This window comes from Amblyomma americanum, chromosome 8, assembly GCF_052857255.1.
Source record: "Amblyomma americanum isolate KBUSLIRL-KWMA chromosome 8, ASM5285725v1, whole genome shotgun sequence".
Lineage (NCBI taxonomy): Eukaryota > Metazoa > Arthropoda > Arachnida > Ixodida > Ixodidae > Amblyomma > Amblyomma americanum.
The window spans coordinates 150,990,497-151,014,480 of record NC_135504.1 but is presented as its reverse complement, the minus strand read 5'-3'; the positions used below and the strand labels follow the sequence as shown (position 1 = coordinate 151,014,480).

Sequence of the window (23,984 nt, the reverse complement as noted above, 5' to 3'; positions counted from 1 at the left end):
TTCTTGATATCAATCAGTGTGGTTTTAAAAAGGGATGTACCACGACAGATCACTTAGTTCGTCTAGAAAATACCATCAAAGAAGCTTCTATACGCAAATAACACTGTCTTGCAGTCTTTTTTGACTTAGAAAAGGCATATGACACGACCTGGAGGTTCGGGATTCTTCAAGATCTTGCCGAGCTTGGAATCCAAGGCAGAAAGTTGAATTGCTTAAAAGACTTCTTATCTATTAACCGTTCATTCCATGTGTGCCTGGGTTCAACCCTTTCAAAGAATTTTATTCAGGAGAATGGAGTATCTCAAAGATGTATTTTAAGTACAACACTCTTCGTAGTAAAAATGAATTATATTAGGAAAATAATCCCGAGGTCCATTATGTATTCTGTCTATGTTGACGATCTTTGATAGCATGCACATCCTCCAACATATCTACATGCGAAAGGCAAATATAGCTTACAATAAATAAACTGGAAACATCGGCAGACAAGAATGGTTTCCAGTTCTCTCCACAGAAAACAGTGGCCTTACTTTTTCCACTCAAACGAGGCTTCCAGACAGATCCCACTCTACAAATTAACGAAACCCAGTTACCTTTTAAGAATGAACACAAATTTCTAGGCATAACTTTCGACAAAAAACTTACTTTCCTGCCCCATATATATGCGCTGAAAAAGAAAGCATCGCAGTCTTGTAACATACTGAAAGTCCATTCACGTAAACACTGGGGTTCTGATCGGGTATGCCTCCTACAGATTTATCGCTCTGTAGTACGTTCCATTTTAGACTATAGTTGCATAGTGTATGGCTCAACAAGGCCATCGTAATTGAAACGACTGGACCCAGTACAAAACTTAAGTTTATGTCTTTCAACTGGTGCGTGCAGAACGTCGCCCATAAATAGTCTTTTTGTTGAAACTAACGAACCATCACTCACAGACAGAACTATGCTCACATGCTCATGCATTCTTAAAATTCGTTCCATGCCAAAACACATATGCTACCCAGTAGTTACAAAATGCCCATCTCGAACACTGTTTACCAACAAACCTCTGGCAGTCAGACCACTTCTTCTTCGCTTTGAAGAGAAATGCCAAGAAATAGATGTAATGGACACATTGCCTAACATTGCCCGCAAACCTGACCCACTCCCGCCTTGGTACTGCCTACCCTCTATGTGCGACTTCACATTAACACAGTTGCAAAAAAAACAAACACCTCATGAGCATATATTACAAGAATACTTAACCCTAAACGAAAAATGTAGAGAATATACAGCATTTTATACTGATGGACCAAAATCTCCACACTAGGTCGGAAGTGCTGTGGTTCAAAATAATTGGGAAAAAAACAGTACGGCTGGAGTGCGCATCCATTTTCATGGTAGAGTGTTATGCAGTCTCTGTGGCTGTAGAAAAAATTACAAATGAGAGCACTGTGAATAGCATCATTTACACTGATTCTCTGAGCGTACTCACCTCACTTCACCATAGAAATACGGTTACACCACTAATCGGTGACATCATTCATAACATAAGAAGAGCTACAACACAGGGACAAGACAAAATTTTACTGGGTGCCAAGCCACATCGGAATCACAGGCAATGAGAAGGCGGATGCATGTGCTGCGAAAGCTCGGAACAAGGAAATAAAGAATGTGAACGTTTCATACAAAGATAGCATGAAGCTGGTACAATGTAAAATCAGGTATAAATGGCAGTCCCAATGGAACACTGAAAGAAATAATAAGCTACACTTAGTAAAACCCTTAATAGAAGAATGGAAGTCATGCTCACACCAAAAGTGTTTCATCGAAGTTATTTTATGCCGTATCTGTATTGGACACACACACCTAACACATAACTTTCAAATGACAAAACAAGACAGACCTTTATGTGAGAAATGTGGAGATGCGCTCACAGTAAATCACATTCTATTCTCGTGCACACAACTCGAACGGCTAAGGAAAAAATATTTTACCGTATCTTACAATGAACGCATTCCCTTCCACCCCATTTACTTTTAGGAGATAATTCGCTTGTAAGAACATCTGTTTTTAGTTTTCTGAAAGACGCAGCGATTTTAAACAAAATATAATATCACAGAACTTCTTACCCTATGCTTTGACGCATTGTATGATACACCTCATCCATTTTCTCAGCCCTGAGAAGAAGGCTGAGGTCTACGTTTGATTAGTTGGGCTCCTCGGAGTCCTTGTCCGGACAAGGACGTTCACTGAGGACACCCAATTCTTGAAATAAATTATACCATGTGTTTGGCGCTTGATAGCCTGAGTAGCTTATGCGCCATAAAATCCCAATACAACACAATACAGCTGTTCCTTTATATTAAGCAAAGCAGATTCTGTTGTTTTATTTTTTTGGAAACCATATTGCTCTTTTGCAATAATTTCGTGTCGTGCCGGATAATTATACAGGCAATTATTTGTTACATGTTCAGCAACCTTCGCAAAACTAGAAAGAACAGAAATCAGTCTGTAGTTGTTGATGTTGTTGGCGTCACCGCCCTTGTGAATTACAGCTACACGAGCCACTTTCATCAAGTGTGGGAACCTACCAGTGTTAAACATGATGCTATAGATATGTGCTATTGGAGCAGCTATAATATCTGCAACAAATTTAATTGGCTGCGTTAGGATGTGCATCTCTTCTTTATGCAACTTGTAGGCTCTTTACGGAATGGATCTACATTTTCCATTACACCAGTAAGGAAATGCTCGTTAAATTTATTTGTCAAGTCAATCCTCGTGTATTCTTTGCCATTAATGTTGAGTGAAGAGAGGACACTGATTTTTTTCGGAGGATATCGTTTACGAGAGCCCGAACTCTGCTTTGGAGATGTAGTGGTGGAGAAATTGTTTAGATAGTATTGTTGTCTAGCCTTCTTTATGTCGGCTCCTAGCTTGTTCCTTATTTTCTTTAAATCTCGAAATATCTCTGTTGTTTTGTTTCAATAAAAGTTGAGAATGTGCGATTTTTTTGTAGTATGCGGTCATAAAGTTCTTTTGAGATCCATGGTTTCCTGTACTTTTTATGTTTCGTTGTAGGCCGCCACGGAAAGGCCTCATTATAAAGCGACTGAACAATTGTTTGAAATGTTGCTTACGCAAAGCATGGATCACTTTCTGATAGGACTACACTCCAATCCGCGTTCATAGCTAGACTCCTAAGATTGGCATCACTTTCGTCATTAATCCTCCAATAACTGTTTTCTTGTTATTTTTTATCTTTGTATTCAGTGTGGTGTGGGATCAGGCTGTAAATGGGCATATGATCACTGAGACCAACAGTCAGGACTCCATAAATTACACCAGAACAGCCAAAGTTGCACAGACACACGTCAATGAGTGTCTCAGAAAAATCAGTCAACCTAGTTGGAGATCCAACCTTGTTATCAAAGCCATCCATGGCTAAGCAACAGGTCAAGCAGGTGTTTAGTCGCTGGTTGTTTGTAGAGAAGGCTTATGTTGATATCACCTACAATCACTGCATTCATGTTATTGTTACGAAGTCCAATATTTTTTCAAGGTGATTACAAAACGTGTTCAGAGCTCGATGGGGTTGATAAATGGCTATCACAATAATGTTATTAATAGACACTGCCAGTACCTCAATATCCTCATTGTTTTCACAAATTTCGGGCAGTATGTAGTAGGACTCATTTTTTATGTATGCAGTGAGTCCACCTCCTCTCCTGTCACCCCTTGTTCGAGAAACACTGGTGTAAGGCTCAAGATGAATAGCATCAAACTCACTTTTCAACCTTGTTTCCGGGAGTACGAGGACATCAAATTTTATCGACAGTTCATTGACCAATGTGACCAGTTCATCCTCTTTATGACATATTCTTTGGACGTTTAAATGAAGAGCTGAGAGATAATTTTTTTTCAGGCTTCTTCAAGCTTGACATTTGGTTATTGAAAGAAGCAAATCAATGTAAGCCATAGTGATATTGAACAAAAAAAATCAGGTGTAGAGCTTGAGACGATAAAGGGAAAGCTATCTAATCTTCTCGAGATCGCTCTCAGAAGCAGTGCATATTACACTGTCGCCTTCCCTTTTTCGTGAGAAAATTTTCCCATTTCGTGCCCATTGAACTTATAGTCAAACTCTTTTGCCTTCATGCGAGCAAGCCAGAGAGGTCGCTTGTTTTTGGCTGTCAGATTTTCATGGAACCGGAAGTCAGACTGTTGCGTTCTAAGTTCTTGAGATTTGGATAGCCATTGCTCCTTGGTCTTGCGGCTGATGAAACGTATTAAAACTGGGGGGTTTGCATTTTTTGAGGGGAGCCTGTGAATTTTATTGAGGTAAGTTTTTTCGAGTGAATCGATACCAAGTGACTCGGCTAGTTTGTTTTCATCCTCATTTTGCCTAAAGGGTCTGTGAAAGGGGCTCTAATACAGTTGCGGAATGCCTGGAATATTAAAGCACGCTGCTGCACAAGTAGTGTCCAGCAAGAATTTTTTAAATGCATTTTGTAGAAGCTGAGTTATCTGTAGTCAAAATTTTAATTTCAGTGTCATCGCGCCTTTCCCTCTTCTCTCGTCACTTTTTGCACGCTGGAAGTTAGGCGCTCCTCCTTTGACCCCCGCTTTGGGAACGGAGCTTCCCGACCCGCCGGAGCTAAGCGGCTTATTGGCTGCGGGCACGATAGCTGCCTGACGTCTGAAAGAATCTAACCAATAGCCATTTCTCGACATGTATACGTAGATGAGAGCGACGGAGGAGGGTGCAAGCATGAAAAAGTCGCCAGGAAGGGCTCGCCAACTGTCGCGCGTGATTGCGGGTCGTCTGCTGCGCGTATAAGGGTATTATTTGGCTCTGGTTTTCATGGCAACACAGTGCAGTGATTAAGTGAGTTGATGTGCTCTCCTCGGAAGGCATTTGAGAGCCCCTTTAAGGCCGTGAAGTTCAAGGTTTTGACGTTTACCATACTGTTCAAGCTCATTGACCTGCAATTTTGGGTTTCTAATTTCATTTGCGTGATCAAGGTCGTCCATTCTTTTTTTGAGTGTCTGAATATCAGAATCCTGTTTTTTTTTGGTTGGCCAGAATTTCATCATACTTTTCAGACATCATTTGAACAGATGTTTCAAGACTTTCTATAGTTGTTAAACCCGCCAAACCATCAACTTGCACTTTCATCTTGACCAAAACAGCCAACTTTGCATTGATGTCGGCCAGTGTGTTCACAGCCTTCCTCGCTGTTGTGCTTGTCTAATGATTTCTGCCCTCTCAGATGAGCAGCTTTGCAAGTTGGGCATTTCCATGAACTTTTAGCACCTTTACCTTTCCCACTTTTCTCGCAGCTCCCCGGACAGTTACCGTAATGGTAAGTGAAGGAACACTCTACACATGTGGCATTCTAGTCTTCATCCCCAAGTTTTTCTTTGCACGATACACAGGTTGTTTGGCCTGCATTAGAGCAAAGTAACAGGATCACAGAGTAAACAAAGAAACTGGGTTGGCAGCAGTAGCAGCAGCGGCTGCAGAGTGTTGTAAAAGTACATAAAACAGTACAAGAAAACTCATGGCACCAACCTGCGAAGCGGTGAAAAAAAGCAAACGATGTCAGGTGATCCGGTGTAGAAACAGTCTGCTGCCCCTGCTGCCTAACGCTTGATGCCTAAGGGGCGTAGTCCATGGCTTTCATTGCACTGTGACGTTGGCTTGCACACAGCTGCTTTTCCGTCCATTTCTCTGAAGATAGCAGATCAGTGTTTTGGCGACCACTGCCCGTGTCCAAAGTTTTGTAGCAGCTTGCGAAGTAGTGAAAGAAAGCAAACGATGGCAGGCAATCCGGCGTAGAAACAGTCCGCTGCTGCTGCTGCCAAATGCTTGGTGTATTTGTGTAGTATACAGGCTTCCGAATGAAGACATCTCAATTTTGGAATTGCTGCACGATTTTCCTTATGCTCATAGTAAATGCTGCACTCATATTATCTTGCGTGGTGACTTTAATCTACCGATCATCAGCTGGGACGATCTCTGTACTCGAAGTCCGAAGGACCAGCGCACAAAAACAACGGACAGAGTAGAAGAAGGATGACTTAGACAGAAGCACTGAACTAACAACTTTTATTTCAGGAGAAGCAGGAAGTACATATATATAAAGCCTTTATCAGGCTCCATGACATAGAAGGCAAGACAAGAACCAATTTTCAAAGTGATAAACATGAGTCAAATGATATCACAGAGTTAAAGGCGTGACAGGCGAATTAAGTTTGCCTGCACAACTGTTATCTGCCATTCATTGAGGCGCAAGCGCCAAAGAGTTACCAAGAAGAACAGCCAACAAGAACCTGGCATAAACGGGGCGATAAGAACACGGTCCGGAAGGGAAAAAACTCGTAAACATAATAAAAGGTTGAAGGGCCAACAAATAACACGGCAAAAAGTTAAAAACACTAAAAGGTACCATGAAAACCAAGTGTGATGTTGCGATCATAAGACGAGAAAGAAAAGTAGACAAACTTTACACAAAAACCTAGGAAAAACCAAGAGCTGGGAAAGAAGGCAGAGAAGCATGACTAAAATCCGGAACTCTGTGACAAATAGGAAAGTTCCTTATCACATAATAAAATTGAAGGTTTGCTAATGCATTGTTCCTTTAGCGCTTGTATTTTTTCTGCCTCAATGATTTCACGAACCAGTGCGCTTCTGTTCTTCGCTAAAACTTGCGTTGTTTCAAATCCAGGTGAACAGCCTGTTTCTAAAACTTTACAGTCGTGACAATGAATTCCAATGTGCCTGCTTTGAACACTGACATTATAGTTATGCCCTTTCAGCCTTCATTTAAACAGCGACCTGTCTGCCCGATATACCTCTTTCCACATGGCAAATGAATGGAGTACACTACTGAGTCTGTACACTGGACAAAACGCTGCTGGTGTCGGACAGTGCACGTTTCTACTTTTTCCCTTGTTGAATTTACTCTGTTACACATTTGAGACAGACATTTAGGAGCACTGAATACAACTTCAACGCCAACTCTTTTTCCAATTTTCCTGATATTATGCGAAATGTGGTGCAAGTAAGGCATAACCGCTACTTTGTTTCTGCTAGGCTTATCTGTCTTAGGGCCTGAGCCATGTTGCTCTTTTAATTTTTTGAAGATAGCTTCTGCCACAGAGGCTAAAAGCTTAGGAGGGTAGCTTGCGTTTTCTAGTCTTCCTGCTTGGGCTAAAAAACTTGTTTCTATTTTGTGAACACAGGATTTTGTAAGGGCACTTCTGAAAATTCCTTGAACTACATTCCTTTTAACCAACTTCGAGTGGGCTGAATCAAACGGGAGAATTGGCGTTGTTCCCCTTGGCTCATAAGATCAGCAGGCGTGATCCAGTGTGAAATGGAGTCCTAGTTCTAAAAATCAAAAAGCCATTGCTCGGCAATTCATGGGTTAGAGTTAAAGCTGATAGGCACTCGGAGAATACAGCCAGGGTCTTAGAAACTTCGACATGGAAAGTAGTCTGGCTACAATCCAAGATCACAAGAAAGTCATCAACAAAGCGGAAGATCTTTATAACATTCGTTCCTTGAAAACGGCTGTTCACTTCTCTGTCCAGTCCAGATAGATAAAGATCACTTAAAATCGGGGCTATGAGGGATCCTATGCAAATACCCTGTTTTTGCAGGAACGGAGTTTCATTCCATGTTGCAATGGTTGATTTCAGGTAGGCCGATAAAAGTTCGAGAAAACCTTCCACCGGAATGCCACTCTCATTTTGAAAAGAAACCGAACCAAATTTGTCAATGCAGTCACTAATGCATTTTAGTAAGTCGACATGTGGGATTGAATAATATAAATCCTTCACATCTACTGAGAAACCTAAAAGTGGTTTGTTGTGACGGTGAGTCAAAAATTCAACCACATCATCTGCATGCCTTATCAAGAATGGCTCATCCAAAATTAATTTCTTCAATTGGTGCTGCAGAAATGTCCCAACACATTTCTGCCAACTTTGTTTCTGACATGATAACCCTGAGAGGACATCCTAGCTTGTGCGTTTTTGCTGTGAAAAACATATTCAGGGTCAGTTTCTTGCTGTTACTTATAGCATTAGCGAGTTTATGCAAATTCATGTTTTCACACAACTTCTTAACCTTATGATACATCGTTCTGGCGCACGAAAAACACGGACGAAGGAAGAACAGACACACAATCGCCGGTGTGTGTCTGGCGATTGTGTGTCTGTTCTTCCTTCGTCCGTGTTTTTCGTGCGCCAGAACGATGTATCATAATGCGACTGTGAACCAACTAGCCCAGCTGTCTACGCTTAGCGATATTCTTAACCTTCTTCTTTGCTTTGGAAATCGAAGCTACGCGCTGCTTATCAAAACAAGACTCGATTTCTGCAGACGCCTTTTCTTGGTAAGCATGCTTGGGAATGACATAGAAGCCCCCTTCTTTGTCGGCTGTTAATAAAATTAAATTCTTTTCTCTTAGAAAGTCTACAGTCTTTCGCAAAGGAAGCATAGTGCGTTTACCTTTACACCTTGACAACATGTCGACACCTTCCGATATGCCCCGATCTGCTTCAGCCTGAGGTGCAAGCCTTGAAACCTTTCTGACTGCAGCCAGTAGTTCCGGCGCGGAAAGTCTTGGTTCCATGGCGAACTTTGGTCCTCGGCTGAGTAGACGCTGCACATCCTCAGGTAAAGAGACACCTTCCGCGAGATGCACTGGATTCTTGGAAGTCGGATTCTTCTTGGGAACTAGAGCTCGGAGCTGGGGAAGAGCTTGTTGCCACAGGAATTCGGTAGTCCTACTGATGGTGCGGGAGACTTCGCGCCACCTGCTTCTTGAGCTAGCCGCTGTAGTTGCCGAGAGCACCAGAAGGCGCACATGGTCCTTGTGAAGACGTGCTTGGTGTTGCGACTCGGATCTGAGGATCTTGCAGAGACGAATTCCATGGTTGGGGGCTGGGATGAAGTTCCCAAACAAACATAAAATTTCTGGTGGCAGAAACCTGTGATGTATGCTGAAACCAAAGGTTCTTGCCTTGCAGGAAGCGAATGCCGACAAGGCTACTGCTTGGGAAGGGTCGACAGAGAACGAAGAAAAAGAGCCCACTGTACGAGAAATGAACTTTAGCAACACTTGCTTTTGGGCTAGTTGGTTATCCATGAAGTCCGAAGGACCAGCGCACAAAACAACGGACAGAGTAGAAGAAGGACAGAAGCGCTTCAATTTATTACGTGATAAAGGACTTTCCTATTTGTCACAGAGTTCCGGATTTTAGTCATGCTTCTCTGCCTTCTTTCTCAGCTCTTGGTTTTTCCTAGGTTTTTGGGTAAAGTTTGTCTACTTTCCCTTCTCGTCTTATGATCGCAACATCACACTTGGTTTTCATGGTACCTTTTAGTGTTTTTAACTTTTTGCCGTGTTATTTGTTGGCCCTTCAACCTTTTATTATGTTTACGAGTTTTTTCCCTTCCGGACCGTGTCCTTATCGCCCCGTTTATGCCAGGTTCTTGTTGGCTGTTCTTCTTGGTAACTCTTTGGCGCTTGCGCCTCAATGAATGGCAGATAACAGTTGTGCAGGCAAACTTAATTCGCCTGTCACGCCTTTAACTCTGTGATATCATTTGACTCATGTTTAACACTTTGAAAATTGGTTCTTGTCTTGCCTTCTATGTCATGGAGCCTGATAAAGGCTTTATATATATGTACTTCCTGCTTCTCCTGAAATAAATGTTGTTAGTTCAGCACTTCTGGCTACGTCGTCCTTCGTCTACTCTGTCCGTTGTTTTTGTGCGCTGGTCCTTCGGACTTCATGGATAACCAACTAGCCCAACAGCAAGTGTTGCTAAATCTCTGTACTCGGCCTTCTTGTCAGCACGCTGAATTATTGCTCGATTTGGAATTTTCTTTTAATCTAAAACAAATAGGAACACCTACATGTGTCACTTCAAGCTCAAGAACTATCCTCCACCTTTTTCTTATCTCTGAAGCAGTCAGTGAAACAGGATTTGCTGTAGAAGTTTTACCAGGCATATCAGATTATGAAGCGACCCTCTTTAAAAGCAATCTACAGCAAAAAATTATGCGTTGTCCAGACAAAGTATTCTTGGATTTTAAGAAAGCGGCTGATGAAAGTACTCGACTACTTAGAACAAGTTTTCAACTCGACTACTTAGAACAAGATTTCGACACTTTTCTTCAAAAATCAATTCAGGGTGTATTCAGTGTCAATGATTTATGGGTGCATTTTAAAGACAGTGCAGGAATGTATACAGAGGCACATTCCAACAAAAGGCAAGAGAATGGCCCGCAACAACCCTTGTATCACTCTTTACATACGGCAGCTAAAGCGCCGCTTAAACGCCTGTCACATTCCAATAGTTATGTTGATCGTTCTCTGCTACCGTCAGTGCGAACTGAACTTAGGAAAAAAAATAAGGCTTAAAGTACCATTTTTTTTTCAGTGTTAAGCTACACCATTTTTTTTCTATTGCTCCAAGAAAGTTTTGGATCCATATAGTGGAATAAAAAGGACCCGGTCACCAAACTTAGATTGAATTGATACTGAGATCAGTGATAACCAGAATATTGCTGATGTGTTCAACGAGTACTTTGTTTCGGTATTTCTATGCGTTACTGATGACGATAGTCCAAAATTGTCAGGTTCTGGCTGCGGACTTATGGACTTTTTGTTTTGCGAAAAAGGTATTATTTCATTGTTGTTGACAGCGCTTAAAGAACAGACAGAAGACAGAAAACATGGAAGACGACGTCACATGGAAACATGGAAGACGACTGTCTTCTGTCCGTGTTTTTTAAGCGCTGTCAACAACAATGGATCAACACCAACTAGCACGACAACTTGACCTATACAGGTATCCTTTCATCCGTATTAAACATAGACAAAGAAATGTGCTGGTCCTGATGACATACCAAATAATTTTCTTTTTAGGTACGCGGAGCGGTGTGCAAAATATCTGTTTATAATATTTAATGAGAGTCGAAAGCAAGGTGTCTTTCCTAATGATTGGAAAGCAGCAAAGGTAATTTCCATTTATAAGTTCGGAGATAAAGTGAGTATTACTAATTACAGACCCGTCTCGGTTCTCTGCACCACTAGTAAGATGATGGAGCACTTCGTTTTTAAGCACTTGAGCAGCTTTCTGTACAACAATAGTTTCTTTTTGGAAGGACAACATGGGTTTCGGTGTGGCCTATCTACAGTTACTCAGGTTCTACATATTACCAATGAAGTCATGGCAGCGCTGGACCGCGGTGGGCAAATAGATGTGCTTTTTCTTGATTTTCAGAAAGCATTTCACCGTGTTTGTCACAAAAGACTAAACCTGAAGCTACAGTGTGCACTTTTGAACAAATTCTTAAGCAAGGCAGCAATGTGGGCTAATTGGTTGTACATTTGATGTGAATAACATGCTACACACTGACAAAAACGACAACTGGACAAGCGCGCACTTGTCCTGTGTCCGCCGTTCCAGTTGTCATTTTTGTCAGTGTGTAGCACGTTATTCACTTCAAAAAACAAATTCTTCTCTGGCTTGACTCTTATTTAACTAATTGAACACAATATGTCCATGTAGGAAGCTCGATTTCTTCACCTGCTCCCGTACTTTCCGGTGTACCGCAAGGTTCAGTACTTGAACCGCTCGTCTTTTTGATTTATCTAAATGATTTGACCTTTCATTCCCCGGTACAATGCCAGTTCTTCGCTGATGATTGGATTGTGTACCACAACTTTCAATCACTCCATGATCAGACTGCTATACATAATTGCCTTAATGCAATCGATAATTGGTGTCAGTCTTGGCATATGAACTTAATCGCCTCAAAATGCACACAAAGATGATTACAAGGAAGAAAGCACCATTAGTTTGGACATATAAAATCAACAATGTAGTAATTAAGACGGCTGATATTTAAATATGTGGGTGTAGTCATTGACTCGAAACTAACCTGGAGCGCTCATGTCCAATCAGTCATTTCGGCGTTGCTAAGGAAGCTATGGCTAATTGGAGAGACATGGGAGTGGCATTTGCCCTGCAGTGGGTGTAGTCCGGCTGATGATGATGATGATTAAACATTGCACTAGTAGGACTAGCTGCCTACACAACACTCATCAGAGCATTGCTTGATTATGCTGATGCTGTGTGGGATTCCCACACAAAGACATCAACAGCATTGAAAGTGTGCAAAGGATAGCCCTTAGATTTATTTATAATATTTATAGTAGACGAGCCCTGATCACTGATCTCAGAACATGTTCTGGCTTCCCATCGCTAGAATTTCGGCGCAGACTACATCGCTTACAAACTTTGTTTATTATCATTGATAAACAAACAAAAATGGATTTCAACATCTACATTAATTTTAATGAAACAAGAGAGACCAGAGGCAAGCACAGCAAAACAATTGTGATGCCACAAACTAAAGCTACTGCTTATCGCTTCTCGTTTTTCCCCAGAACTATAGCAGTGTGGAATGCTCTACATCAAGAAGTCGCTAGTATGTCGTCAGTCGAATCCTTTGTGTCTGCCGTGAAATCTTTGCAATGAAGTGCGTTAGTTTTAGTCACCAGTTTCCTGTTTTTGAACATTGCATTGGTGTTTTGCTTCTTTTTCCTTTTCATGACATCAGTGTCCGCTTTATTGTAATTTTGTGTAAGCTGCCTTTGCCGACTCAATAGTCTGTATTTATAAGTATTTTTCTCATGGTCCCTTTAACTCATGTTCTTGTTATTTTGACTTGCAATGCCGACTTTGTACTCACTCACTCTTGCCTGGACTGCCAAGAGGCAGTTGGCAGTATCTAATAAATAAATAAATAAATAAATAAATAAATAAATAAATAAATAAATAAAAGGGGGGACGTCGACCAGAAGTAATAGCAAAAAAGCAGCAAAACGACGTTTCGGCTCCCTTACTGGAGGAGCCTTGTTCACAATGACCTTTGTTCACAATGAGCCTTATGCACAATGAAACATCGTTTTGTTATTTTTGTTTTTACTTTTGGTCGGTGTCCCCCTTTTTAAGTTTTATTGTGATTGTCCCCGACCAGGCGAGTTTTCGTCCAACTCTCGACTTCATAAATAAATAAAGAAACAAACTGAGTGGCCAGTATAGTCAGCACAGGATTTCACGGGGGTCATTTCTGTTACTATGGTTCTAAAGCCGTGAAACAAAGATGTGCCCATCACCGTCTTTCGCGCTTTGTGTTCCCGTTGACATCACCATATATTGTGCCATCTCCTCTGTCGTTGTCACTTAACCGCAAACCTTCTTCAGAGCCATACGAGCCTACTAGTTTGCCAAAAAGTGGGCTTTCATTATCATTTCATTAAGCAGCATTTTTATTGCACATACATCAGTGTTTTTGCAAATAAAGCATGTATATACAAAGGCAAAGGACACCTGTGACCTACACACTTGAAGAGCAGCTGTTCTCCTGTGTTACACACTGTCAGTGCAGTGTTTGGGCTCGCGTATGTCACCTTACTGCAAGGCAGAGGCACAGGGTAAATTGTTTTTATTTGTTGCAGGCATTTTATTTGTATTCGATTTTTTAAATGCTAGCTGAAAGGTCTGTGGGGAGGAGCCAGCACCCTATGAGGTGGGGGAACATATGCCTTGAAGCTCTTCCTTCTCTTTTCTAATGAAATGCCAGTTATGGTCAGTCAGCTTCCATTTGAAGAGTTTCAGCAGTGCAAGCAAAACGGATGAGGGGAATTCAGTGGATTACAGCCATTCCACTTTTTCAGCAAATGCGTCGCTTTCGGGCAGCTTTCTTAACTCCGTAACGGACTCGAACGAGCCAGTCTTGTCATCAGCCGACTGTTCTTTCTGGCTGCTGATGAGACCAGCTTGTTGCGCGTTTTCTGGCACTCTTTGTTCCGTTTAGAGTGAGTAGCGCTCGTCCAAAGATTTTTTTTTGGTTGGCCGACAAATTGCAGCAGGGGTACTAAAATGACCATTTTAGTACCGTTTTCGAAACAAAGTGTGCTTGTTCGGGATTTTATAGCTTTTCTGAAACACCTAACGGGTATATTTGTGCCCATTTCAAATGAGGGGATCCATGGTGAAAAGCCTCTAGAAATTTTAGTTCAAATGTGTAAACCTTATGATAGTGTCAGAAGGTAAGTGGCCGGTAAGAGCCATGTCCTTGGAACATCTAAAATCTGACCCACTGTAAAAATGAACAGGTTTAGAAGTATTGCTAGAAGCTTGTTTACATCTACAAAAATGTCTTTATTCAGAGCATTGACCGGTCTTCTGTAACACAGAGTCCAATGTTAAAACACATAAGAGAGGGCTTATGCAATTCAAGAAGCCATGCAAATGCATCTTTATCTACAAAGCGGTTGTACAGTGCAGTATAGTAGTTAAAGTTGGGCACATTTTTCAAGGTTTCAGAAAGACTTCTAGCGTAGCCGATGACAGTGGCTGTGGTATGTTCATAAGCTTTGTCTGCAAAGGAATCAAGCAATCTTGTGAGTGCCTATGAACCTCTTCAGGCATTGCTCATCAAGACGACTTAGGGCAGTAGCCTCTGCCGTGTGTTGTTTTGTGTCGGAAGGCGCCAATTTTCTCTTAAAAGCTTTGGTAGCATTTTAGTTGCAAAAATTAGCATCTGGAAGCGGGTTGCAGGGGGCAGAGAACTTTGTCTCGACTTTTTGAGGCAGCCAACGCCCTCTGAAGTGCACTAGACTGTAGAGGTGCTTTGTGCAATCAACCACCGCTGTCTACTGAACATTTTTATTATTTTTATTTTATTTAGTAATACTGCAGGCCAATACTTTGGCCCAAGCAGGAGGGGCATATCACAAACAAGAAAACACAGAAAAGCGTATACAATGCAACATGAAATGAACATAATGCACTAAAAGAAGCACATATGATAACGTCAACATTGCTAACTTGCACAAAAATGATTTTGCAATGCAGCCATGAAGTCGTTAGACCGAAATACACTAATGGGAAGTGAATTCCAATCGTTCACCGTTCGAGGGAAAAAACTGTACTTGTAAGCGTTTGTCTTCGCGAAGATCGGTGCAAGCAAATACTCATGACTGTGTCGTGTTCTCCTCGTAGAAGGCCGACATACGGAAGCTGGTAGCGTCATATTATTTTTTCCAGAAAGAGTGTTATGTAGTAGTACAAGACGATTAATTTTTCTGCGTATTTCGAGTCTCTGTATTCTATTTTGTAACATTATTGAGGACGGCGAATCCTTCCTGGCATATTTCCCGTAAATAAATCTCACTGCTTTTCTCTGTACTCGCTCAAGTTCTTTTGTGTCTTTCATGGTATGCGGGTCCCAGAGTTCGGAAGCATATTCTAACTTTGATCTCACTATTGCATTGTAGGCTAACATTTTAGTCCTTACAGGCGCGTTTTTAAGCTTTCTTTTTATGAACCACAATTTCTTTAGCGCAGCTGAGCAAACATCCGAGATATGAGTTGACCATGTAAGCTTATTGTTGAGGGTAACGCCAAGGTATTTGTATTTGTCGACTTCGAGGACAGTTCTATTTCCAAGTTGGTACGGAAAAATGCTAGCAGATTTTTTTCTTGTTACGCGTAAAAGTACAGTTTTTTCCGCATTGAGCTCCATTCCCCAATTGGAACACCAGTCAGTGATTTCAGCAAGGCATCTTTGCAACACATAATGATCATCATAGGACACGATTTCCTTGAAGATAACACAATCATCCGCATATAACCGAATGGACACATTACCAGGAATAACATCAATCAAGTCATTAACATAAATTAAAAATAACAATGGTCCTAGCACACTGCCCTGAGGGACTCCTGAGGTGACCTGACGAGCACTGGAAGTACAATTCCTAATATCAACAAACTGTTCTCTGTTTTTGAGATAAGCACATATCCACTGTATGATACCAAATGGGAGTCCAATTTTCTCTAATTTATGTAATAGCTTTGCATGGGGAACTTTATCAAAAGCTTTGCTGAAGTCCAGAAAGAGCACATCTATTTGTCCAGATAAATCAAGTATGCGGGATAGCTCATGTACGGTTGTTACGAGTTGAGTTACAGTGGAGAGTCCTTTCCTGAAACCATGCTGAAAAGGTGATAGTATGCTATGATCTTTCAAAAACTCTTGTATAAAACCAGCGACAATATGTTCCAATAGCTTACAACACGAGCTAGTAATAGATATAGGACGATAATTTGAAACAGTTTGGCGGTTTCCTTTCTTGTGTACTGGCACAACACGTGCTTTACTCCAGACTGATGGTATTGCACCTAATTTTAAGGATAACTGAAAAAGATTAGAAATGAATTCAGATAATTGCTCAGAATATCGCCTCAAGAAAGCATTAGGAATGTTATCGGGCCCAGCTGACTTCTTAATATTTATATTTAGAAGCAATGCCAGGACACCTTCGCGACTGATTAAAATATTATCTACCGATGGGCTACTTGTACTGGAAAGTTCACACTGATCACATTCTGTAAACACACTTTGAAAATATACATTGAAGTATTCAGCAATGTAGTGCGCATCCTCTATTTCATTTCCGTTGACGTTAATGCTTTGTATCTGTTGTTTTCTCTGGCTTAGATGCAGCCAGAACTTTTTAGGATCGCTAGAAATAAATTCTTCAAGATTCAAGCTGTAGAACTCATCTCTAGCCGAATTTACCTTTCGTAGTAAGTCTTGTTTCAGCTGCGTAATCTGCGGGGTTGTCGCTTTGTTCCTCTTTCTCAGCCTTTTTATTTTACGCTTGGTCTGAATAATATCTCGATTTATCCAAGGATTTAGGCGCTGTTTTCGAACTACTTTTAAAGGGACAAAGTGCTCCGTACAGTACCTTACAGTCTCCTCAAAACGTTGCCATGAAAGTTCAACATTATTTTCGATTATATCAAGTTGTGTATCTAAATAATCTATAATCGCAACATCATCTGCCTTAGTGAAATCTCTAATTGTTTTAACTGTTCTATGATCTTGGTGCTTCTGCGCAGGAACTTTCCAGCAAAAAGATATCAGCTTGTGATCTGATATACCAGGCTCGACCGTTGTTGTTCCATCAGAAAATACTTCGCTCAGGAATAGAAGATCGAGAATATTATTTCCACGGGTATCACTATACACAGCCTGCTGGAGGCCCAGGCTGAACATAATATCTATCGCCAAGTCACCAGAAACCGATGAACCATAGTTTAAACGATTCCAGTTTAGACACGGTAGATTAAAGTCACCTGCTATTATTAAGTTTTTTCTCTTTAGTTTCAGTAGATGATCATACAACTGATGCATAAAAGAGTCATCAGCCCCTGGGGCCCGATATACAGAGCACAAAAAAAACGACATTCCCCAGATAGATACCTTCAAGAGTAAACTTTCGTGTTCCTTGATTTGATCTGCAACTGTTACATGAACACTGGATTTTGTTATGACTGCAATACCGCCAGCGCGAGAACCCCTGTCTTTTCTGTACAGATGATAGTTCGGCGGAACTATCTCGTCGTCGCGAATGGCTTCGTGCAACCAAGTTTCCGAAATGATGCAGACATGGGGGGTCATATAACAAAAGCAAATCTTCCAGCTTATCTGTTTTATTTACAATACTTCTGGCATTGAATGAGAGAAACCGGAGCTGGTGCGCCTGCAAAAGCTAGCTTTCGGACCTTGAGCTGTTCGTTCTAGAATTTGTTTGCGGCTCGGTGTACTATCAGTTCCAGAAATCTGTTTACGGGAGTTGGAGGCATCATCCCAAGAAAAATACTGGTCATCAATTCGCAGCTTATCGTGAATCAGCTGAACCTTTTTTCCGCTATCTTTGTCTGCCTTCGCACTAGTCCAAAGCAGTTTGCGTTTGCGCCGCGTGTCAGTGCAGTAATCATTCTGAATAGAAATGTTTGAACCTTCTAGCTTAAATGCGTTCTGCATGACTGAATGTTTTTCCGTGTAGTCCTAGAAATACACGATAATCGGCTTGCCATCTGAACTCCTCCCAAGCCTATGTATTCTTGCCACCGACGAACAGCTCAAGCCCAATTTATTCAGAAAGACGTCGTTTAAAACCTTGTCACGTAGGAGCGACAAAGTTTCATTGGGAATTTCCGGAACGCCAAAAACTATCAGATTTGATCGCCTACTTAGATCTTCAAGGTCGATCATCTTGGCTTTCTGTGATTTTAGTATCTCTTCCATTTTACATACAGTTGTGACCAAGGTAGCAGCTGTGCTCGTATTTTCTTGTACGTCTTCTTGCAACTGAGTCAAACGCTTGTCAAAACAATCGACCGCTTTTTCTGTATTTTCAAGGCGCATTTTCAAGTCCGCGATATCATTTCTTATTGCCTGTTGTCCTTCTATCAAGGATTGAAACATTTCTTCAACTGTTGGCCCAGGATTTTCCTCAACATCGCCACACAACATCAGTTTGCAGGAGCAGAAACAATCATAGGCTATACTTATACAAAGTTGAGGGCACGGCAGAACAACTAAAAACCTATTGTCACTACGAAACGAACAGTTGTGACCAACCTGTACAAAGAAGATGAGGCGCATGGTGAACGACCTGTGCCAAGCGCTTTCGCCGTGCCCACTGAAGATCCTCGGGTGCTGGACAGTCTTAATAGGGGTAATGGCCGGTGACGTCACGAATCCATGGCTTGGGAAAGGGGGCGGTTCGATGATGACGTTGAGTATCCGAGCTTGATTGCTGACGCTTGGTGCTGTCGATACCGGCGTTAGCGTGGTTGCAGGCGATAAACCTTGCGCTGACAGCAACAGAGCCTCCTGTACAAAGATGAGGCGCATGGTGAACGACCTGCGGTGAAGATTCACAATAGTGCATCTATAATGTCTTGTCTGCATACCGTGTACTGCAAAATTTCTATTCAGATAGTGTAGGATCATTGTAATATAGATGCTGCTACCGGGGCACTCAAGATATTTGATAAATGTTTGACAAAAATATTTTTGGAACCTCTGAAGTATGTACATAATAAACCAGGTGTCCCAGCTAATTATAACCAAGCTTTTAAAAAAATGCTGAAGATTCCTACCTCAGTGAAACCAACTGAGGGTTGTTCAGTCGCGTGGCCTAGTCGGGAGTATTTGTTTGTTCTCCAGAGTTAATTAGTAATCTGAATTAGCTAACTTTTTAATTGTTGACTCGAGGAACAAAGTGTCAATGGAAAACTTGTAGATTGTCTCAAAAAACTGTTCCCATCAAGGTACAATTTACGTAGCTTTATTTCTATTGCGTGACCAGCTGTTGGCCCACACCTCTGCCCCAGTGTGCACACAAAGGCTCATCAGGAAGAGCACTTCAGAAAAAAACGGGTTTGTTTTCTAAGTGGCACCGTTGTCACATGGAAGCTTTTTTTTTTATGCTGCAAGTTATTGCTTGAGGCCGATAAAAAAACTACTTTACGTAACCAGTACCTTGGTACTAATGTTTCAGCCAGATGTTTTTCAAAGCGATCTGCAACTTTTTCATTGACAGCTTGTTCCTTAAGTCAATAATTAAAAAGTTTGCTAATTATGCTTAATTAGTTAGCTTTGGTGAACAAAAAATACTGAAAACTTGGTCATGCGACTCTAAACCATCAGTTGGCTCACACGGCTAGGACATTCCGTGTTTTTTAAAGGCTTTGTTACATTTAGCTGGGACTGGTATATGCATTACTATGAAACAGCTCTTCTTCGAGTGCACATATGTGCCATCACGAGAACAGTATTCAGCCACCCTGGTGTAGTACTTGGCCACCACCTCCAATATGAATACACTAAATAATCTTCGTCCCACAGTCCCCAGTGGCTGCTAAGCAACTGACCAAGACGGCTGTCAGGCCTGTGATGCATTGTAGGGTGCTAAGAACCTCTGGCTCCGGACAGGCAGTCATTCGAAACTGGACCTAAAAACATTTAACGGTAGAACCCTAGCCAGTGAGGCTAGTCTAGGTCTGCTGTTTGAAGAGCTAGTGGGTATTAAAGGGCAACTGCTTAGGTTTTAGAAATGTATGAAACTTTCTGGTAAAGCACGCAAAATCCTTTTGGGCTAGCCTTTGAAATGGTGACATAATCGCCGATTAAAATCATGAAGGCCTTCAAGCTTCTCCGCAGCACACACTGCCATGTGGGGCCACATGGGGACATCATCAAAGGTATCGGTACATTTCCAACACAAAAATGCCTGCTATGAAGGAAAAAAACCAGCGCCACCGAAGGCGTTGTTTGGCAGCATCCAACGAGGCACGGCACGGTGCGGCTGATGGCAGCGGTAATTTGAAATCATTTCCGTGATGCCGCACTGAACTGGCCCGCACTCCTCTGGTGCTTTGAGGGGAAGCGCAAAGACTTCAGTCCCCCCAATCCAGTACAAACTATCCCACCCAAGCAACTCCCTCCTTCCCCTTCCTCCACTTCCTCACGCGCTGCGTCGCCTACTCGCAACTCCCCAATTAAGCGCAGGGCGCAAGATTTTTGAAAACGACTCCCACAACTTGGTAGGCACAGCTGCGCTCACTCAGCTAACCTCGATAATTCAAAGCCTCGAACAAAACATGAACGTCCTACGCTTTTGATACTGCAGAATGGCTGGCAAGCATTGCAGGCCGGCCGATTGCCCTCGAGCAACGTCAAGGCACTCATGAGGCCTCTGTGGCTCAAATCCAGCCCCACATCCAAGGAACATTCACCACTCAGACAAACGGCCCAAATCTCATAGACCCGTCAGTCACCCCCAACATGGCTGCGACACAATGTAGCTGCATTTGAGTGTGGCAGTGGAATTGCAGGAGCTTCCGAGCAAAGTGCAACAACCTGCAACTTCACCTCCAAGACCTCTCAGCAGACGAGATCCCTACCATTATAGCATTGCAAGAAACCCTCTGTAATGTCGAGCTTCAAAACTACACAGTTCATGAGTCAACCAACGTGCACCATGAACGCGAGCAGCGACCTTGGTTCACCGTAACATTAGTGCAATCGAGCACGGTTTAGAAAAGCTCTTTGGCACCTATCCTTGCAGCAATGCGCAAGGCACTTACGTTCAGTACGGACCACCCCATTCTGATAATTGGCGACTTTAACGTCAACCACACGAGTTGGGGCTACCATAAAAACTGCCGTAAAGGCACCTTGGTTTGGGCTTTCATCCAGAACGAAGGCTTATCTCTGCTCAATGACATAGACCAATGCACAAGGTTTGGAACAAGTATTCAACACAGCAATAGCCTGGACCTAACCCTCTCAAAACACCTCCCCAAGAGTCATTGGACAAACATGCAGCACTCGTTTGGTAGTGATCACTATATACTCAGCACTGAACTCAACCTCACAACCTTAGCCCAGGTTAGAAAACGATGCCTGGAGGTGGTGGACTGGTACAAGTTCCGTCCAAGCTGACGAGATACCCTAGACACCATCACAGATCTGGATTCCTGGACACAAACCCTCACAAAGTACGTGGCTGGGGCCACGTCCACAATCCCTGACGCCTCAAATGCAGAGACGGCATATAGTTGCCTACTACATCTGTGGGAAGCACATGCCAGCCTTCAAAAAAGGTGGCTTGCTAACAAACACAGTCGGCCACTCAAGTGGCACATTGCCGTGCTCGTGAAGGAGATTGAAGCACACGCAAGCCAACTGGCACACCAGCAATGAGGCCAGCTGTGCGATCGCATGAGCGCCAACCTCAGCCTCCAAGTCACATGGACATTTCTTCGTTGCTTGCTCATACCAGGAGGCACAAGCAATGCAAAGGAAAAATGCCAACCGCATTCTACACAAGCTCCCTCTACAGGATGACATCCTGTTAGACGCTCTTAAAGCACAATACCTTACCACAACTCCACCTACCCCGCTCCCTACTTACACCGGCTGCCCCAAACCTACACTAGATGAGGACATTTTGACATGGGAAGTTAAAACCGCCATGTAGAAACTACGCACCATTTCGGCCCCAGGGGCAGACAAAATCACTTTTACAAGATGCTCAGGAATCTGGACGAGCGCTTTATACAGGCTATAACAGACCAGTTCAACAAGTGCTGGCAGGATGGAGCGCTACCAGCCCAATGGACATACGCCCGTATAACCTTTATTTTGAAACCAGGTAAACCTCTAGATCTAAAATCCTATGCCCAATCTCCCTCACATTCTGGGCAAACTGTTTGAACACATGGTCCTGGAATGCCTACAGAACCGTATGGACAATCACGACCTACTCTCCCACAGGATGGTTGGTTGGCTTCTGCAGTCATCTGTCTACACAGGACGTTATGCTTCAGATTTTGCAAGAGGCTCTCCACCCCCGAAATGCAAAACGCACATGAGCAATACTAGCTTTGGACCTAACCAAAGCCTTTCACAACATCAGCCACTCCGCCATCCTAGAAGCGCTCTCGGCACTAGGAACCGGCCCGCGCACCTTCAAATACATCTCAGCTTTCCTAACACATTGCACAGCATAAATCTCCTTCGGGTCTCTTTCCTCCCCAGCCTTCGCACTCGGCAGCAGAGGCACCCAGCAAAGGTCAGTCCTCTCGCTGCTGCTCTTCCACATAACACTCATTCCCATGGCTAAGGTGTTAAACACGGTACCTAATCTCTCGCACTCGTTCTTTGCCGACGACATTACACTGTGGACAACCACAGGAAATGCCGGAGCCATAGAAGAAACATTGCAGGCCGGTGCCGACGTGGTGGGCAGTGCATGCTGCAACCATCTGCCTGGCCTGCTCCCCTACCAAATCCGAGTTACTCATTTTTCGACCACCTAGCTGTAGCCCCCAGCGTCCAATACAAATCATGTTGGACGGCACCCCCATCCCAGAAGTGGAAAAGGTCAAAATCTTAGACATCCTACTCCAGAGCAACGGCAAGAACATCGCCACGATAACCAAACTCACAAACAGCGTCCATCAGACCAAGCGGCTCATACGACGAATTGACAACTGACATAAGGGCATGAGACAACATGACGTTTATCACGTACTTCAAGCATTCGTCATCAGCCACATAGTATACTCGTTCCCAGATCTCTTCCTCCCATATCTCTTCCTTAGAGAGCAGAGAAGAAAATCAACACCCTGATTCGCCAGGCATACAAGACCACATTCAACCTCCCTCGACACACCTCCAACGAACGGCTGTTACTCATGGGCATACATAACACACTAGCCGAGCTTACAGAATCTCACCACAGAGCACAACTTGAACGCCTTTCCTCAACCCCCACAGGACAAAGCATCATTAATATCCTAGGCCCTAACCCAACCAACACTCTCCTGCCTACATACCCCACCCCCGGGGCCACCCAGAAGCTTCTAACAGTTCGTTCACTCTCAAAAAACATGCACCCAGTCCACCGCCAAGCTCGATGCTCAGCAAGAGAAATACACCACTCAGCCGGCCTTTGCCATTAGCGCAATCGGCCACAATCTTTCACCTCTAGCAGCTGTATTGGTCCTAACGTACACCTCGCTAGAAGCCGAAGAAGCTGCAATTGCCCTTGTGATCTCCTCCACCACTGCCACGCTCATACTGAGTGACTCAAAAACCACGAACAGAAACTTCGCCAAAGGGCGGACGCATGCCGTCGCCCACAAAATCCTCTATTCCTCTCAGCCCCGCACTAGGCCCATTCAACTCAAATAGGTCCCCGCGCACGCAGGCCATCCAGGCAACGAAGCCGCCCATGAGACCACTCGAGCGTACTTCAACCGAGCAGGGCAAGCCGCTGAACTAGGGAGCGGCCGTGACCGAATGACGAGATTTCACTCCACTACAGGGAGCAGCAGCGACTCCACTATCCTCCGCCTCACAAATCACTCACTAAATCAGAGCGTGGGCCGTGTTATGGAACTGTCAATTAGCAAAGTTGTCAAAAACGTGTCAATTAGCCTCGCTCCTATTGGTCGCTCGTGGCTGGTGGCCATTTTGCTTTTTTGTGTCATGGGTGGCTGCAGATTATGTCACGGATGTGACATAAGTGGT

At 43.0% G+C, this 23,984-nt stretch overlaps 1 protein-coding gene across 3 annotated transcripts in view; it reads left to right on the top strand.

Annotated features, from left to right (window-relative positions):
* LOC144102114 (uncharacterized) overlaps positions 1-23,984 on the top strand; it is a 116,791-nt gene that overhangs the window by 11,545 nt on the left and 81,262 nt on the right. The window lies entirely within an intron of this gene.